The sequence below is a fragment of the Petaurus breviceps genome, unplaced genomic scaffold (assembly GCF_028583685.1).
Source record: "Petaurus breviceps papuanus isolate PSGF00001 unplaced genomic scaffold, PetGlider_PUasm1.0 91133, whole genome shotgun sequence".
In the NCBI taxonomy this organism is placed as follows: domain Eukaryota; kingdom Metazoa; phylum Chordata; class Mammalia; order Diprotodontia; family Petauridae; genus Petaurus; species Petaurus breviceps.
In genome coordinates this window covers 28,160,106-28,177,173 of record NW_027187419.1, presented here as the reverse complement: position 1 = coordinate 28,177,173, position 17,068 = coordinate 28,160,106, and the positions used below count along the sequence as shown (strand labels likewise).

The 17,068-nt window shown below is 39.0% G+C and overlaps 1 protein-coding gene across 1 annotated transcript in view; it reads right to left on the bottom strand.

The window, feature by feature from the left end:
* MAML2 (mastermind like transcriptional coactivator 2) overlaps positions 1–17,068 on the bottom strand; it is a 439,594-nt gene that overhangs the window by 55,491 nt on the left and 367,035 nt on the right. The gene's annotated exons all lie outside the window — the stretch shown is intronic.

Genomic DNA, 17,068 nt, shown 5'->3' with positions numbered 1-17,068 from the left:
TTAAAATATCAAACTAAGGAGAAGCATCGAAACTTTAGTACATGCTGCGTTTTATGAGGTTTTAATTGTTATAATTACATTTAAACAGTTTGACATCCCAAGCAGCATGGTACCTTATGTAGCCTCAGGAGCATGGTCCCAGAGGGATATATAATAACATCATTATCACATGGGAAGGCAGTTTTACATTCCCTATAACCAGTGACTAAGCATGTCATGTCAAAGAAGCAGAGAATCTGGGCTTTTATCTATTTCCTAACTCCTATCTCCCATTCCTCCCCACTCTTCTAATTTTGAATAGTCAGCCCCAGTAGATAGCTGGTCTAAGACGTTAGCCTCTGTCTTTAACATCTTCTATTTTGAAACTTGAGATAAGAACCTTCCAATTCATTAAACTACTTAATTTGAATGTGGATCAAAACAGATTCTTATAACTTGACACTTTTTTTTCATTCAGTGAAGAGAATTTTACCCAAAGTATAGAGTTCTCAGATATTTTTAAAAACTTCCTTTATGCCAAATTCCCTCCCAAGTTTTATTTGTTACTACTGAAATGATAGCTGCTTTATATAAGAAAACATATTGAAAAAAGAGACTGTATGCTATCTTCACAACACCTATGTTCCAAGGAAGAAAGATGGACCTATATTAGACTTTTAATGACAGTTTCTTGCTCTTCAACAGGGGCTCTCTTCATTTTGGAGCACGCAGTTCTGGCAGAAGGCCATTTCTTTTGAGTGGGACTAGAATGTTTATCCGGTTAACTCAGCTGGTTAGAAGATCATGCTAATGAGGCCAAGGTTATGAGTTCGATCCCTCTGTGGGCCAAGTTAGCTTTGATCTGCTCTATTGCCACAGACTGCACTGGCCAGCTGTCTTGTAAATTCTCCCTTGGTAATGAGAGTGACCACATGAAAGAGTAGGGGAGGATCAATGCAAATCATCCATGAATACTAGAGAATTAAATCATCTCCCTACCCCTGCTTTGGGTGGCTTAGTTGTATCACTAAACACATTAATAAATGTTTGTTGAGTTGAATTAGACTGAATTAAATAATCCCCATGTGCAAAAGGGTTGTAGTTGAGAAGACAATCTCATCTTCAATCAGCCAATTGATCCACAAGCAATTGTTATATATCCATTTTATGTCAAACACTGCATTAAGCTCTGGAGATACAAAAACAAAATAAAAAAAAACAACAGCCCTGGCCCTCTAGAAGTTGACAGTATAGCTGGGGGGAAGGTATGTTCATATATAGGTAAATACATGATTGATTTTGAGAGAAAGGCAATAGTAGGAGAGGAAATCAGGAAAAGCCTCATGTAAAAGATGGCACTTGAATTAAGCCTTGAAAAAAAGCGAGAATTCTGAGAGGCAGAATAGAGGAGAGAGTCCATTTTACGAATGGAGATCAGTCAGTGTGAGGACAGGGAGGTAGGAGATGGAGTACTGTGTATGGAGAATAGTGAGAGGTCAATCTGGCTAGGCCACCATATGTGTGGAGAGTAATGTGCAATAAAGAGAGAAAAGTAGGTCAGGGTCAAATTGTTGAGGGTCTTTAAAGAGCCAAATCTTGTTTGATCCTACAAGTAATAGGGAGTCTCTGGAATTTTTTTGAGTAATGGAGTGATACAGTCAGATTTTTATTTTAGGAAAATCAGTTTGGTAGTGGTATAAAGGATAGATTAGAATAGGGAGAGACATGAAGCAGAGAGACCAATTAAAAAGATCTTTCCGCAGTCTAAATGAGAGTTGAAGAGGGTCTTAACTAGGGTGATAACTGTGTGTGTGAGTAGAGAGAAGAGGAGAGATATAAGAGATGTTATAGAAGAATGCTTCTAAGAGAAGATGGAATGGGAGAAAAAACTTGCAATAAGAGAGTCTCCTAATATATTATCAGGAGAAAAGTTGGAGCTTAAATATAGTGAGACAAACCTACAGACACAGAAAGGTAAAAAGAAGAGGAGGACTTGAGATAGGCTGAAAGAAAGCTAACTTGACTAATCAGAGGAAGACAAATACAGAATAAACAAGCAGATTGGTAGGACCCGCTTTAAAGTAAGGATAAGTGGACTGAAATAATTTGAATTTGCTATCTTGACTAATTGAATTGGGACAATGAAAAAAAGGCATGTGATGGATATAAACAGGCCCAAACATACATGCAACGCTTAATCCAACCCCACAAATCTGGCACCAAAGTTTCTCTGCTTAGTCACATTATCAAATGATCACTAAGTCTGAGTAACTGATGAAGATTCATGGGAGAATTGAAAAAAAATAAGAGCCCTTTCTCTGGGATGATGACAGCATATTGCAATCCTACTCTGAAAATGATGGCAGCCAATTTGATAGCCTCAAGGTCCTTCCAATCTAATGAGCCCATGTCCTCCATAACACAGATTATTTAGAGTTGGAAGAGATGATAGGGGTCATTTAGTACAATTCCTTTATTTTACACAGGAGGAAACTGAGGTTTAGAGAGGTGAAATTATTTGCCCAAGGTTATATAGGCAAAATGTAGCAGAGTTAGGATTTGAACCCAGTAACTCTAAAGCAACCATTCTTTATGTTGTACCACCCTGCCTCAAAGACTCAATGGAGGAATAAAAAATAATCCAAGATATTTGACTGACTAGGCCAGACCCAGATGGAGAAGCTAAGTTTAACCAAGTCATGAAGTAGGGCAGAATGGCATTTTAGTCCCTTTTAGGGGGTTGGGGAGAGGCTCATTTCTTCCCACTTTAGAGAGACAGAACACTGTTCTGGGATGCCCTCCAATCCTAGTAGGCTGGGATATTTCTCCTCTGCATGTGTTATTGCTGACTTCCTGCTACTAGGGTTCTGGCTTTAGTCCTCAGAGGCCAAGCCTGGTTCACAGTCACAGTCCTGATTAGCAAGGGGAGGATAATTGGATAGAAAAGGGACTGCTCAGGGTGGTACACAGGAAAGAGATTTTTGTTCTTCCCTGTACCTTATGGTATGCCTTGGTCCTAGTGGTATGGATTTTCTAATTGACTGATGATTTGGGGAAATAATTCTCAAGATGTAGGAATATTTTAAATCAGCCAAATATCAGTGAGTGAGATGAGGTCAGAAATGAGCAGATGATCATCCCAAGTGCTACACTGGTATTAAAAAACCTGAAGGAACAGCAGATGGGTCATCCATGCAGAGCTTATGGAAAGACATGGACAGGCAGCATAGGTTGAAAAAGAAAGCATGGGTGAGGGGCGGCTAGGTGGCACAGTGAGAAGAGTGGTAGAGTACCAGCCCTGGAGTCAGGAGGACCTGGGTTCGGATCCAGCCTCAGACACTACACACACACACACACAAACTAGCCATGTGACCTTGAGCAAGTCACTTAACCCCAATTGCCCTACCCTCCCCCCTCCAAAAAAAAAGACAAACAAAATAGAAAGCATGAGTGATTTGGTATCAATACTACCGGAAGGAGTACCATTGTGGATGACATCATAGATCCATCAAAATAGTTTACCACCAACTAGCTAAATCCAGAAGTTTTATTAAGAAGCCCTGTGCCCAAATCAATCCAGTGCCAAAAGAAAGATAGTGTAATATAAATCCCTCCATATCTTAACAAATGCAATTTTTGTTAACCAAAAGTTTCCAGGAATGTTAATGTACTCCAAATTCCTAAGCATGCTGCAACCAATTAAATAAAGTGAAACACCTTCTGTGGTAATTGACAAATGCCTGACTCCTCCCTTTACATATACCCTGACCTTTATTCTGTGCTCAAGGCACCATATTTCTAGACTTTGAGGACCATCATAGATCTGTAAAAACTTAGCAGATAATTTTGAATCTGATCCATTATGAGAATTTGACCCTACTCTAAGAACACTGACTAGGTTTGTTCCTGTCCTGGAGTTAGGAGCCAATGAGCCTGGGAGCTTTGCCAACGCACTCTTTTTGCCCAATTACCAGCTGCATTCTGGGAAGTTTCTGCCCACAAGCAAAACCTTTGGCTTGTTTCTCTTCACAGTAACTAATGCCTCAGCAAAAACTCAGGCTTTGCAGTTTCCCTGCAGTCTTTAAACCTGTATGGCTGAATGACACACCCACAATAAAAAGAGAATAAATGAACTCCACTGTTAAACACCAACAGTGCTCACGATATCTTTCTTTGTACTTATTCAAAAGACCAGTTTTTTCCGTAGAAACATTCAGGCATGCTTGCATCTTTATAGGATGGCTGACCACATTTTTAACATTGTGACTGAAACATCAGTTGGCACTTGGCTAGTGAACAGGGAAGAAGTATGAATTCTTAATGAAGTCTACAAGTAGGAGTGTGTATAGCATATACTATAGAAGATACTTTAATTTCTATGATTTCGTGGCATCCTCAATGAATTAGTATATTGCCATTCACCAATGATCCTCACAGAAGAAGACATAAAACCCATAGAAACTCCAAATGAGTGGCTGACTAAACATTTTTACTTCAGTGTGAAAATCTATGATGGGTCCTAGAGAGTCTGGACTCTTGTGACTGGTTGCTGTTGGCCCATGCATCCGGATCCTGTCTTCTCATCATATTGCTCTTATTCCTTCATTCCTGGGTTCTTGGCCAGAGCCCAATTATTAATCTATTGAGGTAGAATTGGGATGAAGCATTCGTGTACCTTAGGTCAAGTCTGAAAATTGCACTTCCTCAAATTCAGAGAAATATAGGAGGACTTGAATGAACTGATACTGAGAATAATAAGCAGAAACAGGAGAAAAATTTATACGATGATTACATTGTTGTCAAGAAAAATAACTGAGGACTTACAGCTATGATCAATGCCATCAATGGCAGACCACTTAGAAAAATCACAAAAATTCAAGGTTTCCATCTCTTGACAGAAAGGCAATGGATTTGAGATACAGAATGAGATGTTTTCAGATATAGCCAATTCTTGAATTTGTTTTGCTTGACTATGCTTATTTACTATAAGTTTCTTCCAGTTCTAGGGCTATGATCTTGTGAACAAATGTATTTAAGAAACAAAAGACAAGGGAATATCAAAATTTGACCTTATTTGAATAAATTCAACATTGTTCTTGTTCTCATCTCTTCATTCAATAACTATTCATTTTACATCTACTGTCAATAAGCCACTGGAAGGTCTATAAAAATAGAAAAGAGACACTTCCTGCCTTCAAACAACAAATATTTATTGAGTACTTGCTTTTTTTCAAGACATCACACTAAGTGTTCTTGGGTATAGGACAGGTGCATAGGAGATGGAATGGGCACACATGAAGAGATCTTTCTGTTCTAGCAATACAAGTTAATACATGCTAAGGAAATGCTTTTAAAATCACAAAGCCTAATACAAATGTGACATTTCTTAATCATTGTCATCATCCTTATTCTGTTTCATGGATTGCTAATGCACCATGTCCATAAAATACACACTAAAAGAACCCAGGGAGGAGGACCTCCTGAATACTAGGTCATGGCTGGGGGTTTTAATGCCCAAGGTTCAGGAACATTTTAAATAGATGACTAATGAGAGTCTCAGACAGAGCACAGACAATCTGTGTACTGTACTAAAAACACAAAAGGACCAGAAGGAGATTAATTTGCTGGAGCCTCTCTGGAACATTATGGAAAATCAGGAATGAGAAGCACAAAGGAGGAGAGGGATTGAGATCTGCATAAGTGAAGGATCACTTACACTAAGACTAACACCATGACTAAGACCATGAGCAAAGTCTAAGAAAAAGAACAGGACAGCAATCTGTTTCAAAATTCCATATTTAATCCACTGAAAAAGATGAGAATGATAATAGTAAAAATTCTAATACTTTTATTCAACTACAAAAAAAGTTTTTCAAAAAAATTTTCCAACTTGAAAAGATGAAAAGGATTAGATAATAAAAGCAATAGCAATAGTAGCAGCAGCAACAACACCAAGAATGCCATCCTTTGGTGATGTGAACATGAACTCAGTCAATAACATGCTGATAAAGAGGTATTGAACAAATGGCCAGATCATGTGGTTCCGTCTATGGAGATGGCCAAGATCCAAGAGACATCCACTTGATCACAACCACCAATAGGGCATCAAAGAAGTGTTGAACAAATGTCTGAGTCTTGTGAATTTGTTTATAAAAAACAACAGGATTTAAGATAATGTTATAAGACCAGAACAAGCCTACAAGAAATTATGGAAAGGGAATTCATAAGAGGCTCAGGGTTTGTTTGTTTCTGTTTTTTTTTTTTTTGCATCTGTGCATATTTTGCAAGGAAGCAGCAAAAACTGTGTCACATATCAAGGAAGGTTGAAAAATTTAGCACCAACTGAATACCTAGAAAGACGTGATCAAGTGGTTAGAATTATACACCAGAAGCATGCTATTTTTCATAAACCAACAGATGGTAAATTCCAGCATTATAAATGCAACTTTACAAATGTCTTTGAGAATTCCACAAATACATTGACTGCAGTCAGAGGATCTCGTTAGAAAAAACTGTTGCCTACAATCTCCTGGATGTAAAATCGACCCCAAATTGAAGAACATCATAAGTCTGGCATTTAAAGAATTTTGTATTCTGGCTTCCACCCACCTTTCCAGTCTTGGTGCAGAAATATTCTTCAATACCCATATTCTCCCGGTAATAACACTGTTCCTTTCAAACAGTCCTATCTGTTGCCTTTAAGTGACAATCCACCTCTTTTCTCTTAGTCCTTGTACAAATTGTCCCTCATGTCTCAAATAATCTTTTTGAGGACACAAAATTAAATACAAAGGATTACAAAGGAAATAAGGTGTATTGAAATTTTGTTGCCAAAATATGTTTAAAAAAATTCATGGACCTCAGGTTAAGAACTCTTGCTTTAATGTTTGCCTGCTCTTCTAAGTCAGAGTACCCAGACCCAAATCGAGCTTGTTTCTACTTCTGAGAACTCCTAGCTCTCTTTAAAGCCTACCTCACCATGTTACCTCCTACAGAAGACCTTTCCTGATCCCCTTCTCCCTCCCTCCTAACTCCTCCCCCCTTCCCATTTATATTCACTCTCTCTTTAAATTACATCATATATACTTTGTGTAAGTTATTGTTGCTTTCATATATGGACATTTTGGTTGCTGGACTATATTTTGACTTTACTTATCTATATCCATATTATATTGCCACTCCCTCACCCTCCACAGCTCCAAGAATGTAGTCTCCAAGAACACAGGTCTCATTTTGGTCTTGTATTACTAAGCGTCTGAGGCACCTAGGTGGTGCAATAGATAAAGCACTGGGTCTGGAGTCAGAAAGAACTGAGTTCAAATTTAGCTTCAAGCATTTAACTAGCTGTGTGGCCATAGGCAAGTCACTTAACCTCTTTCTGCCTCAGTTTCCTCATCTATAAAATGGAGATAATAATAGTACCTACCTCCCAGGGTTGTTGTGAGGATCAAATGAGATAATAATTGTAAAGTATGTAGCAAAAAAGCAAAAAATAACTCTTTATATACATACTCTGCATGTCTGGCACATAGCAAGTGTTATATAAATGTCAGCTAGCGTCATCATGATCATCTCACAGTCCCCAGCATGGTGCTTTGAACCTCATAAGTGTTTTTAATAAATATATGTTGATTTGACTTGAGGACATGGATTGTTTACAATTGAAACCAATGGCTCACATTGATGAGATCACAAGCTCCCTGAAGTATCAGATAAACAGCAGAAACAATAAATTTCCTTTAGTTCAGAGGAGGGGTGGATTACAGTCGGCTTAGGCTGTTAGGAAAAGCTTCATGCAGGTTGTGAAACTAGTCCAATATTTCCTTGATAATTCTGTCCAGATCATAAGCCAGTTTTTAGAACTCAAAATGATAGCCTGACTATTGAGGAGCTCAAGTATGAGCTTGTTCTGCAATATTTGTTGTTGTTGTTGATGGGCTAAATAAAACCTGTTTTATATCTGAAAAAAAATTCTCTATGCTCTGCATGTACTGATACAATCATATAGAGACTTTTGTTAGGGTTTGACTTCTCTGAGTTTGCAATATCATGTAAACACTATTATTTGTTGAGTCCTTTCAGTTTGCTCCAATTCGTTGTGACCCCATTTTGGGGTTTTCTTGGCAAAGATACTGGAGCAGTTTGTCATTTCCTTCTCCAGCTCATTTTACAGATGAGGAAATTGAGGCAAACAGGGTTAAGTGACTTGTGTAGGGTCATAGAGCTAATAAGTGTCTGAGTTTGGATTTGAACTCAGTAAAATAAGTCTTCCTGACTCCAAGCTCAGTGCTCTACCACAATGACACCTAGCTGCCGCAAACACTATATAGTAGGTGTTCTTAATCTATGGTCAATGAAACTTTAAAAAAAAGTTTTGGTAATAAAATTTTAATATGATTGGTTTCTTTTGAAATCCTTTGCATTTTATTCTACACATTTCTCTTTCTGTCTGTTTGTCTGTCTGTCTGTCTCTCTCTCTCTCTCTCACACACACACACACACACATATTTTTTTCCTTGAGAAATCCATAGACTTAACTGGATTGTCAAAAGAATCCATGACACAAAAAAGGTCAAGAACCCTAGTTCTAGGTGGGAATATATATATTATATATATATATGCATACATACATATATACATATGGGGGGGAGAGAGAGAATAATAAACATCTTCCTTCCATTCTTTATTTACTCATCAAACATTTATTTAGCCTTGTTTTTGTTTTTTTTAGACCCTGTGCTAGGGACAAGGGGAAGTAAAAAATTTAGATAAGACACAGGGGAATCTCTCTTGTGCAGCTTACAAACCTTTAAGAAATTTCTCTTAATCCAACTTCAAGGAAGGTAATAACTATGACTCCTATAAGCAGGATGACAGAGGACTGGATAGGTCAGCTAACTAAGTACTGATATAATGAACAAAATAAGTTAGATTTCACTGGAAACACATGATGATGGGAGGGATCAGGAGGTCTAAGAGGAAAGAGTCCAAAAGTTCCATTCTGTTCAGGAAGAGGAAAGTCACTTGCAAAGAAGTAATAACAGAAGACTATGAAGGATGGGAGGAAGGGATATTTCCAAGAAGAGGGAAGATAAGATTGCCATCTACTCTATGGTGGAACTATAGTGCATTACTTTATTGCTGCCAAATGTAATTTAAAGGACAATCTTTATAAACCTAACTTCCCAACAGAAAGAGAAATTCTTCGGGACCTTATTCTGAACACAGATGGTAAATACATTTCCACTCAATATATTATCTTTTCCTGTCAAAGGATGACCAGAATCTATGAGAAATCCCAATTCATCTCCTCTAGTATTGTTGGCAATGCATTATGCTTTTCTACTATTAAAGTCCTTGTGGAGTGGCAATGGCCCTGCACCTTAAAGGCTGAGCCAATGGGGCCTAAGCTCTGGCATGTCCTATCAAAAGGGTGAGACTTTAAATAGAGCCTAGCAATGGACTGTGCGTCTGCTGCCTAAGGACCAGACTGAAGAAGTCGAGAGATACCCCTAGAGGATGGGTCACCAGGGTGATGAATTTCTTTTCTGTCCAAATTACTTCCCCAAGGTCATCTCTTAAAATGTAGTTTTCTTTACCCACACTGAGAAACCCCAAGGTCCCTGAAGCAAATTAAGGTGGCAGAGTGGAAGAATGGAAAGAAACACTGGCTCTGGAGTCTAAGTCCCAAGGTTCAAATCCTGCCTCTTAAGCTTATTATTGGTATGAATTTGGGCAAGCTATTTAACTTCCCTTATCATATATAAAGTGAAAGGGTTGGGCTAGGTGACCGTTGGGGTGTCTTTCAGATTTTTATCTGCGATGCTACGATAAAGCCTTGCTACAAATATAACCTTAAAAGTAATTGACAGCTGGCAGCAGAATCCTGCCGCCATCATGAGGAAAGATAATTTCTCTCATGAGATCAAAAATTACAAAAATCCCTCTGACTCTTCATTCTCAGAGATTAACACAGTCTGGGCACCAATCGTTGGAAGAGTAGGCTACTTGCTTATTTAATATGATTTGGGAGTGGGAGGAGGGCTCTGGGAAGCCCCTCTACCACAGATTACCCCTTCCTTCATCTGCCTTGCTGTCTGGAATTCTACCAATAGTAATTCACCTGCGTCTTGAAGGCTTTCCCCCTTAATTCTAGTGCCATCCCTCTCTTGATTATTTCCAATGTATCTTGTCTATAGTTTATTTATATGTAGTTGTTTACATGTTGTCTCCTCCATTAATCTGTGAGCATCTTGAAAGCAGGGACTGTTTTTGTTGTTGTTTTTTTTTGCCTTTATATCCCTAATACTTATCTTGGGGCCTGGTACTTAGTGGATGCTTAATAAATGCTTATTAATTGATTGATTGAGGGCTTTCCCCTGCTGAAATGTAGATATCCCTGGGAGGGACAATAACTTAAGCCATTATTAGTCAATATCTTGGGGGATATTAGAAAGGGCTGGAAGAGAGAAAAAACCTTTAAGGAGGAGTCAGAGGATAGTTGAGTTATGTTGGAAAAAGAACCAAAGGGAAGACAAGAAGGCACAAAGGCATTAAGCCCTTTCACAGATTTGCTGGCCCCTACCTACCTACAGCAATTCTGAAATGGGAAGCTTGGTGAACATGTTTGTGTTCGTGGGAGAGTGGGTGGAACTGGGACAGGGGAGAGGGAATCGGGTCCATTGTGGGGAAACTTCATTACTGCACCTGAGTGATTGTGTGGTATGTGTGGAAAGATCAGGAGTCAGAGGACCTGTGCTTAAATCCCACTTCTGTAACTCTGTAGCTGTGTACACAAGGCCCGTAATCTCTCTGAGCATCAGTTTCTCTATCTAGAAAATGAAGGAGTTGGACTCAATGGCCTCTGGGTTTCCTTCCAGCTTTAAAGGTTGGATGGAGTCTTTTGTCATTTAGACACCCGAGTTAAACAGAAAATCTCGGCTTTGGGGAGAAATGCCTCTCAGGCTTGTTTGTCTGAGGAGTTAAATAGAGACAGAAATGATTGGCTTACAGAAGTGTTTAGCTGCCAACATGATGTAATCATGGGGATTGTTTTCTCTTAACCTTTTGTTCCCTATCTGTTTTTTTTCCTCACAGCAAATTTCTGTTTTCTGCCTTTCTGGTTGCTGTTGTTTTCTGTTTTGTCCTTGGCTGTCTTCTTTCCTAGGTCTTTCTTGTTTCTGAAAGAAGGGCTGTTAAACCACAAATATTACTTCTGAAAGAAAGAATTAAGCCATTTCCTCTTTCTTTCCCTATACCAGTCTCCTGCCAACCTCATCCCTGTTGATGTTCTGTAACCTTGAGCCCAGGGCCCAAACACTGGTCTGGAATGGGGTGGGTAAGGATGGAGAAAAAGTTTGCTCGGAGAGGGAGGGGGAGAAAGCAGTGGGGGAGGGGGACACAGTCTGATCGGACTAAGTGAGGATAAAGCAGTGCTAATGACCAGCATATGCCACCAAGTGTTTTAAAGGCTTTCTGAGCCAAGGTAACTGATGAATTGTAAGAATGTGTTCTTTTCACCGCTTGGAAACTGGGGAAGAAACTTGGATAAATAAATAGCTTAGTTGGAGGAATATGGTGGAAGCTCTTTTATTGAATTTAAAATTGTCTTTTAAAAGAAAAATTATTTATGTCTGTCAGTAGGATGTTCCAGTTACAAACCTGTGCAGGATAAGGATACATTCTAACAATGGTAGCATCCTTTGTACTTTCCAGAATTCTGTCTTTGAGTTAGTGGGGTAAGGTAGTTCTGTAATGGATGGACCTCTAAAGTAACAGCTCAAATTTTCTGTAAGCTCTTGAAATCCAAGCTAAAATTTCAGTCTTTGCTTAGACAATTGCCAGCCGGGTGACTAGGGAAGGTCAACTGGGCTCCTGAAACCTAGAATAGAATAATAATTCCTTCCTTTTCTCTTCACATTCCACTCCATCCCCCATCTCTGTGCCTTTGTAAAGGCCATCCTTGGTGCCTGGAATTTACTTGCTCCTCACCCCTGCCTCAGAATCAGAAGTTCCTTTAAGGTCTAGCTCAACTCTAATCTACAGGATGTCTGTCCTGATCTTCTCAGTTGCTAGGGCCCTCCCATACCCCAAGCAATGTCTTTATATTTACTATGCATACATTTTAATTTTACTTTTCCATGTACACATTATTTTTCCTCCTAATAATATTTAAGCTCTCTGAAGACAGAGACTGTTTCATTGGTGTCTGTGTATCTCTGGTGTCACAGTGTTTGGCATAGAAAAGGGGTTCAATAAATGCCTGTGAAAAAAATGCCCCATAGGGTTTGAAGTGATATAGAAATACATATACACACATATGTATTTATATGTATGCATCCTTCTTATTGTCTTATCTTTTCCCATATATTTCAAATAGAAATGGTACTGGGACAAGTTGCCATATTATTCTTATCATTACTACTAATTTTTGTTGTTATTAATAAGTACATTGACTAGGCAAAGGAAAACTTCATTTATATCAGTGTATATTTATATAAAAATATTCTAATCTGATCTGAGGCTTAGGGGAAGATGGGAAATAGAAGTTCTCTTCACTTACTGTCACTACATGGACTTCTGGGGAGGCAGTGTGCAATAGTGGGAGGTAGAAGAAGAACACTGATTCTAGAATCTGAGAGTCTGGGTCCAAAGGCCCCCCTGCTCTGATGCTAGGTAGCAAATCAGTTAAACTCCCTGGGCTTTGGTTTCCTCCTCTGTAAAATCAGAGGGGGATTAGATAGACTGTGAGGTCTTTTCCAGTTCTGAATTTATGATTTTAGAATCCCACCAGAGGAGCCACAAGGTTCCTAGAGAAGGTGAACTCAAGGATCTCCAACTAGAGTACTTGTAATGATGGAGCTCCTCTACAATGGGATCCTAGTGTGCTTGTCTCACCTGGAGGGGGAAGAGGGTAAAGTCAGCCTAGCTTGGAAGCTGAGAAAGTTACAGAGCACAGCTTGGCAATCTGCACATAAAGTAGGCCAGTGTTTGTCTTTGGTGCCTTCCCATCTCTTGTTTCTAGGCTCCTTTCTTCCACCTCCTAGGTAACCAGTACTTCATGCCTGGGCTCTAGAGTTATTCCTTCACTCCTCCATTTAAATCACATTCCCTTTACCTAGGGAATGCAATTCAATTTAACAGATATTCATTAACAATCTACTATCTATCTATATGGCACTTTGCTAGGTACTGTGGGCAGGGGGATACAAAGATGAATAAAAGTCTCTCCTAAAAGAGTTTATAGTCTACTATGGGAGTTAAAACAGATTAAGGAAATAACTATGATAAAAGTAGATGTTAAAACTCCTATAGGAGAAGCAGAAATAAAATGCCACAGGAGTATAAAGGAGCCAGAGGTTACTTCGGGGTGGGGTGGGGAGGTCAAGAAGAATTTCAGGGAGACAGTGGCAGGACATTTGGGGGAGCTGATGACTAATCCAGTTTGGTTTAATTTTAGAACCAGTATTTGAAAAGAAACAGTGGAAGATAAGGCTTGAAAGACAGGTTGGAGTCAGAGAATGGAAGACCTTATATGCCATGCTAAGAAGATTGAGCTCTATTCTGTAGGTAATGGGGGCCCACTGAAGGATTTTAAAGACATAATCAGAGAATGCTTCAGGAGGATTATGCTGGAATCAGTTTGTAAGGGAAGAGAAACTGAGTAGGGAGACCAGTCAGGAACCTATACATTGCAATAGTAGTCTGCAGAGGGCAGTGGAAAGGACAGAATGGGTATCCTAGACACTCAGGATCCAGTATTATTTATTTGGAGCTTGAGAAGTCCTTAGGAGTCCTTTCCTCCAATCTCTTTCATTTTACAAATGAGACAATTGAGGCCCAGAAAGATGCCTTGCCAAAGATCACATGACCAGTCTGTGGCAGGGCTGGAATTAGAACCCAGGCCCTCTGATTCCAAACTTATTACACTTTGATTGACAAGAAGACCAGCACAAGCAGGCTGTGGCCTCTCCCAACTGATTGACCACATGGACTTTAATCTGGTCAAAGTGGTCTCCTCTTTGTTTTCTAAATACACCGAAATTCTACTGATAATGCTTTTGGTCATATTATTTCCTGTGCTGAAATAATAATAATAATTAATAAAAATAGCTAGCATTCATATAGCTCTTTAACGTTTGCAAAAGGGCTTTACACACATTATCTCATTTAATACTTATAACATTGTGAAGTATTTTGTATGTATTAAGTAAGTATGAAGCATTATTGACCTCCATTTTACAGATGGGGAAACTGAGGTTGAAAAAGTTTAAGTGACATACCCAGAGTCACAGAGCTAGTATGCATTTGAGGCAAGATTTGAACTCAGGTCATAGTATAGTAATATAGTATAGAAGGTAAGCACTACATCCATATTGTGCCATCTAGTTGCCTTTGTCCTTACCATTCCTCTCAGCTTATTTAAGTCTTAACTTTACTTCAGAGTCCAGCTTAAACTCTACTTCTTCTGTTAAACCTTACTGGCTATACTAGCCCTCCGTTATTGCTGTCTCCCATCACCACCATCATCATCATAGCTGCCATATATATGGCATTTTAAGGTTTGCGAAACACTATAGAGGAGCCACTGGAGATTTTCAAGCTGGGGTGTGATGTGGTCAGGCCTGGGCATCAGGAAGACTATTTGGGTAGCAGCGTGGAGGAGAGATTGGAGAGAGGAGAGATTGGAAATAAGGAGAACAATTAGTAGATTATTGGAATAATATTGGAAAAGAGATATTGGTGACAGGTATGTTATTATATGATGATGTCATCAGTATAATAAAAAAATAAATAAAATAAGCAGGTTCAACCTTCCCTAAGAGGGTTGTTGAGATGTTTCTGGGTAGGGCAATCTTCCAGTATCCTTTATGTACTTCTCAATACCTACACTTCTCTAGGCCCTACCAAGGCCCTACCTAAGACATGTACCCCTCCTCTGCCCTTACCTCACTGCCCTGGCATTCCAAAAGAAGAGGGAGTCAGCAACTTGGGTTCCCATTTCTGAAAGATTGACAAACCTTGTCATATACCAAGGCTGATTTTTTTTCCCTTGGGGGAGGAGGACTCCTGCTTAATGGATGAGAATGCTAACAGGAAACAGTGAAATCTGGATAAAGGTATATGAGCATATAGTCTGCAAAGTGCGTTATGAAATAACACAATCGAAAAAATCTCACAGATACATTTTCATTCGTTGCCTTCCTTTGATGTCTTAAACAATGAGGATAAGGAGGATGAAAACATTCTGATACAATCCATCATGTACTCATCATAAAACTGATCTTTTTACACTTTGCTGATGAATTCAAGGCAGCAAGAAAACAAATTTCAATTGTTTGAAATGAGCCTAATTTTTTGCATGTGTTGGTAAGCTGTTTTGTTTGTGCAAGTGCTTTCTGGCAGAAATTCACATTAGGGTTTGCAGGAGAAAAACTGAAGCTTGGAATTTTCTTACTTTCACCTTTACTGAAAAGTGATTTCCTTGAATGGCTTTATCTAATGTGTTGTGCCAAAATTTCTGATAGGGCCTGATTGCTTGGTATGACACAACTGAAGTGTTTAAGTTTTCTTTCTTCTCTTTTGTTGGCATAATAGGCAGGAAAAATGCCCATATCTGGGTCCAAAGTGCATGCAACTGCTTCTTCATCCTACCCCATAGAGTTTAAGTTTATTTGACAATGAAACTACCTAATTTGAATTTTGCTTGCCAACTACAAATTCCTTCTGCTGACAAATCTATGAATTAATCAGAACAAAGCAAGAAAGTGCTAGCCATCCTGGAAGACCTTAGCTTTTTGGCAGGCAGGCATGTTTAAGCACGTTATGAGGAGAAGAAATATGAGCTTGAATATTTTTGGAAAAAGTTATTAAACTTTATATTGTAATGAAGCAGTGACAGCTCTGACTCTCCAAGCTGAAATCTATAGATTTGGAAATTATTATCCAGAGTGTCTTGAAGACAGGTAATGATCCATAATTATTACTTTGTAGAAAGAGCTTCCCAGTGAATGAATGCGAGAGACATTCTTGGGAAATACCTGTGTTTTGCTATGTTTTTCTTTACTTTCCTCCTTAGTTTTCCTTCCACCCCTTCTCTACTTTAGATTATTTGCATTGTTAGGCAGGGTTAGTGTTACTCACTAAGTAAAATTCAGATCAAACAAGGACACTCTTTACTCCTTGCAGAACTTTTGTCTCCTATATAAAACATGCCATTCTTTATTAAAGGAATATGAGCCCAGTCCTCTTGGGCATTTTACGAAGTCCTCCTTTGGTCCTAAAGGAAGTAAAAGTCATCAAATGCCACTTGAAAACTCTGCTTATTGTATTTCTAAGTTGATCCAAACCAGGAAATAATGCACAGCCTATGAGGAGTTGAAGGCCACCGGACTGGAAGCCAAGAGACCTGGGTCCTAATACTGGCTCTGCCATTAACTAGCTTTATGACCTTGGGTGGGCAAGTTCCTTAACCCCAATAGTGGGATTTGTTTTCCTCAGCTACATAACAAGGGGACTGGAGTAGATGATCTTTCTGGTTCTTTTAGATTCTAATATTCTGTGAAACATCTGTGATGAAATTAATAGAGCTAGTATGTTTCTGGGAAGGGAAATGGCATTAAATAAGCCCTTTTGATCAAGAGAGGTTGGCAATGCCAACCTCCCCCTTGCCCACAAAAAATAAAACAACTCCTCCCCCTTCTTCCCGCCCCCCAAAATACAAAACAGCTCAACAGACTTTCTTGTGTGTTAACTGACTAGCAGATGGGATGAAAATGAATATCTAGTAAGTCTGGCCTCCAAACACTAGCAAAGTTCCTAACTGCTACTGACAGAAATGTGTAATAATAATTCAATTAAACTGGTTTGAATTAGGGAGGGTATAAAGAGTAGTGTTTATTTTATTTGAATTTTATTTAATGGAGTAAGTACACTAGGGATGAAGGAAAAATCACACTCATTCAACAAACATTTATTAGGACATTGTGGTTTATCAGATAGACAACTGGCCTTGGAGTCAGGAAGTCCTGTATTCAAGTCTCACCCCTGATCTACGCTGGCTAGTCAAATCACTAAACCTCTGAGCAGC